The sequence below is a fragment of the Leptidea sinapis genome, chromosome 41 (genome assembly GCF_905404315.1).
Source record: "Leptidea sinapis chromosome 41, ilLepSina1.1, whole genome shotgun sequence".
Lineage (NCBI taxonomy): Eukaryota > Metazoa > Arthropoda > Insecta > Lepidoptera > Pieridae > Leptidea > Leptidea sinapis.
This window is the reverse complement of record NC_066305.1, coordinates 2,824,444-2,829,624: the sequence shown is the minus strand read 5'-3', so window position 1 is coordinate 2,829,624 and position 5,181 is coordinate 2,824,444. Positions and strand designations below refer to the sequence as shown.

The window sequence follows — 5,181 nt, the reverse complement described above, 5'->3', positions numbered from 1 at the left end:
TTCGTAAACATCCGCATAACTCTAGACCAGGAATTTCCATAATAGGGGCAAGAGACCCCTTTTCCAAAAATAACTTGTTACTTCTAACCCCAAAGCAAAATTTATAACTGTAGATACTTTACATTTACCAACTTATTCATAATGGTCCGCTAACTTTAAACAGTCGCTAAGGAGTGCTTTTTCTCATCCTGACTTAGGTCAATAGAAGAAGACAGAGTGAGAATTAGCAATGCTTTAAGTTAGCAGACTATTATGAATAAGGGGGTTAGAGTATATACCTATTGAAAATTTCAAATAAGAACTTGTGCTTATAATTTATAGCAGTCCATTATTTGACCTCTTCGACCCCCAAACCAGTATTTGTCAACCCCGAGGCGTCGCTCGATACCACTCTAGCTCAGACAATTATTTTAACATTAATTGTTACCAATAACAATAATAGATTCTAATCTATTCAATACTTCCTAATTTATTTAAACTAGTTCAGAGGTGACACTAATAGCGCCATCTAGTTGCAATACAGAACAACATAAATCATACGAGATACGACGACTTATTATAATAATTATATGTACCATTGAAATAGAATTTGTTACTTCCTTGTAGAAATTGTTAGAACGCTATTTATTAAGAATTTAATATTCACCAATAATATAACTCTTAAAACTGGGTCTTTAAATAATATTTTCTACTAAAGAGTATTATATTACTTATTAATACGAGATTAACGAATAATCCCTTCAGAGTAGAATCAAAGCCTCTAAAAATTTAATTTGAACTTTTTTCTATTAAACTCGATTGGTAGATATTTATATTTCGGAAAATAAAAAATAAAAAAGTGTGCGTCGGCCGGGAATCGAACCCGGATCAACTGCTTGGAAGGCAACTATGCTGACCATTACACCACCGACGCTTGTGATATATGATTGAAATTAATAATATTAAATCGTAGTGAGTTGTGTTCGTGTTATGTTGAAGTTGTTTAGTTACGTTTACATATTAATGGTAATAAAATGTTATCAAGTTTCAATATTATTGACGTTAAGCCTGCTTGGAAAATCCATTCGTATAGACTCGACAGCCAAGGCGAAAAAACGTCATTCATTACGTACAAATATGCGAGCAGAAAATATAAAATATGTTGCATGGAATGTGGTTCAGCAGACAGAATCTACCTATATAAAATTCATTTCTAACACATCTATTTTTTCTTTTTCGTTTGACTATAGAATTTTTCGACCACAACTAACACTGGCCAGCAACAACGAGTTATGAACTATGTGACATCTTTTCAAATATTTCTAAACGCTGTTACCAAATAGGAAATAAATACTACGTAAGAAGATGCGGTACTGCCTAAGTAAAAATTTAAATTTATGATAGAAGTTTGAAATAGTAGGTAGTAATTACAGTATGGCGACGAAGTATTATCCGGCTAAGTTTAAAAGCCAACAGTTGCTTGAAACGTAGTGGATTTCGGCTATCTCCGTTTTTTACAAGATTATAGCCGTCATCTGTCAATCTATCAATGACTACACGTTTCATACAATCGAGTGAATCGCTTTTTCCTTAGAGAGTTTCGTTAGGCTGGCTGTTACACTGAATTCTATAGCTCTATGCGACTAATTTGGAACAAATGACATTTACAATAATTTATTTGCCAAAATAAATTCCTAAGTAGGTACTTATATGTTTCTATCTTTCTCGTAGGTGCTGGTATAAAGCAATATTCATCATCACTTGGGGAAAGTGATACCGTTGCTTGGCCAAATGAGTAATATTTAGTTACTCATGTGGCTCAGCTGTATTCAGATATCAGTCCCTCTCCTTCATCCCGTGCCTAAAAATTGCACCCTCGCCTAGTCCTAACTAGGCGCTACTCGCTTTCTCCCCTTGGGTAACAATGGATTTATATGGATATATATTTTTTAATTATTTTATACAGTTTTTTAGATTTATAGAAGGACGCTCTCGACAGACCCTGCAATATTATGTTCTCAGTGTTCTATTAAACAAATAATAAAATAGTCTAAGTATTGACGACCGATATAGCCGAATGGTTAGTGACCCTGACTACTAAGCTAGAGGTCCCGGGTTCGAATCCCGGTAGGTGCAATCATTTATATGATGAATATGAATGTTTGTTTCCGAGTCATGGATGTTTATATGTATTTATGTATGTTTAAGTAAGTATATTGTATTAAATATATCGTTGTCTTGTACCCATAGTATATGCTATGCCTAGTTTGGGACAAGATAATTTGTGTAAGAGTGTGTCAATATATATCAATATGTGCCAATATTTCATTCATTACTTTAGGTAAATAAATGAACTTATTTTATACATTACCCATCTATTTTGTTGTTAATGTAACTACCTAATTAGTATTTATTGTAACTTTAAATACTTATTACGACGACAATAGTGTGTAGTATATACACTACGATTTGCCGCTCAATATGTGTATCATGTTAGTTTAAGTATCTCAGTTAGTGAATTTGTACTCTTTTTGAGATAATAGATATTCTGAAATCTGAAAGAATTAGTTCTGATTTCTGTAGAAAGGTTGGTAATTTAATCGCACTCAAAATTAAAATATCTGTATTTTACACTTTCAACTAATTACTATTATAATATTTAATACAATTTGGGCAGCGTTACCCCTTACAATTCACAATGTGTAATGTTCTCTCGGTCTCAAACTGAGCGCTCTGGCTCATATAGGGCACGACCGTCACAGTGATGATGCTAACAACTACACTACAGTAGTGCCAACTAACTTACACCAATCAAGTTATCCAAATATCTGAATAAAATAAGCTACTATAGTTATTTCTAAAATTATACTTATAATATTATATAAAACAGTACTAACACAGTAAGTAGTTTAATAATTGTTATAATTAATTGGGATGTCTAATCTAATCAATCATATTATATCGTAAACGTAAAATGTCAAATGTCAAAAATGTCACATGTCTTATGTTGACAGTTCATGACGTTGGTAGCGCTTGTAAACACATCAAACTGAAACTTTTGAGTATTGTTTTGTAACAGATGCGTATTTACACAAGCAGTAGCAAGATTATTAACATGTAGCATCTGCACACGACTGTCGGCACTCAGCACAGCACGTCTAATTACTAATTAGCCTCCGCAATCAACATTAACCAAGAAAGTATTTGAGGTGGGCTCCTAGTTTCAGCGACAGAGGAGAACAAAGCGGCTGAAGAGTGCTCCACTACATGAAGGCTAATAGAAGCATTTGAGCTTTGTGGAGCTCCCGGGGTGCTATTCTCGTAATTTCGAAATCGTTGAAGTTAGGTTTCGATTCGATCCAAGTTTTGCTCTAGATTTTTATTCTACTATCATTTCCCTAGAACGTTGACTAAATCAGAACCCATCAACGACATTTGAACAAGAAGCCCGCTCGAAGTTACTAAGAAAACTAAAATATTGCTACTACTATTAAAACGGTTATTTATGCTCTATTAGATAATGTGTTAACTCAACCAAACGTCAAAATTTTGTTACGAGAAAACGCATCGTGCAATTTCGTGAAAGGAACTGAACCTAAGCAATTTGTTATGTTTTTTAGTGATAATCCTCACTTCTAGGATTAATACACAAATAAAAATAAAATTAAATTTGAAAACAAAATTTTATGAACCTTGCGGGGCTCGAACCCACGACCTCTGGCGTTCCGTGCCAGTGCACGATGTGTCACTCGAACGGTTAGCTCAGTTGGCCCGGAAAGCCAGAGGTCGTGGGTTCGAGCCCCGCATCGTTCATAAAATTTTATTTGCGGAACTGAACCGTCAATTTGTTTTACAAGATTACGAAATTTAACTGTTTGACATAAGGTTGCTACGATCCTGCATGTTTGTTACGAGAATAGGCCCTCCGGTTGCCGGATGTGCCGCGCAGTTGCCGGGCCGCGCATCGCACTAAATAGGCAGGTAATTAGACTTGCAGGCGGCGACACTCGACGCATCTCCGCGCGCAGTGACAATACCGGCCCTGGTACCCTGCCCCCCTGAGCCCCGGCCGCGGCGCCTCGAGTACACGACGTAATCATAGCTAATAGAAGGCGCGCGCTTTGATCTGCGCCTCAAAGAGAAGAGGGCCGGCCTCGAGAGTCGAGACGAGACGCGACACTGTTCGTACCTGACGTTCTGTGTAATGTTGCTCGAATTATATCACTGCGACTAGTAGTTCCCCGCAGCCTCACCTGCGTATAAATCAAAAGAATAATAAAATATGTTATTGTGACCTCTACTATATACCACTGGACTGGCGGTTGTCAGTGCTTTTGGGCCTGGTTTATATTCACCATTTGGCGCTGTTGGCCATGTAGCGAGAGTCTGCGGTACTAAAACTAGTGATGGCAACCGCAGCTTAACAAACATCAATTGCAAATCTATTTACAAAAAAAAATGTGTAATTTATTACGTTGATTTCTGAAGTTTAAATAACATGGAAAACGACCGAAATTAATTCAAAATGCAAAATACTTCAGAGTAGGGCTTCCAATCCCGCATTACCGAGATCTTGTTATTGCGGGATCTCGCACCATTTTCCAATCCCGCGAGATGCGGCATTACGGGCGCGGGATCCGCGGGATTTGCGGGACTGAAAAAAAGCGTGCATGCGATGCAAAATAGGATAATTTGCGTGAATTATTATTCTTGATAACTAAAGTTATTAACTGTTTCGTATTTTCGTGATGTTTATTGATACATCCTTTTAGAATAGAATAAAAATTTAAGAGTGTGTACGTGAATGAAAGATTCATTCACGTACAAGTCCTTAAAAGGAATACCGCCCACAAGGGCATTTTCTGGCCAGGCAATAGAGTAAAATACGCAGTAGTTTGGCAGACGACAGTTTGGAAATGTTGTATTTCCTTCGCAAACATTTTCAGTTAATATTATAAGCTGAAAAACTTAATAATTAAGTAATAATTTATCAGTTGTGTTTATGTGTTTTTTTTTTGGTTTGATTTTGTAATTTTACGTTGTGTATTTTTTGAAAACGATTTGTTTTTATTCAGAATTTGTTATTGTTTTTTTTTTGTGAAAAAAAATAGTATAATTTGATTGATCTCATGTTAATAGTAATATGTACGTAAATAACTGTGGGGTTGATAAATTCATTGTTTTAAAATGTGCATATTTTCA

The 5,181-nt window shown here is 35.8% G+C and overlaps 1 non-coding gene across 1 annotated transcript; it reads right to left on the bottom strand.

Annotated features, from left to right (window-relative positions):
- Positions 1-841: 841 nt before the first annotated feature.
- Trnag-ucc (transfer RNA glycine (anticodon UCC)) lies at positions 842-913 on the bottom strand. The gene has a single exon. It is a non-coding gene; the product is annotated as a tRNA-Gly (tRNA).
- Between the last annotated feature and the right edge of the window lie 4,268 nt (positions 914-5,181).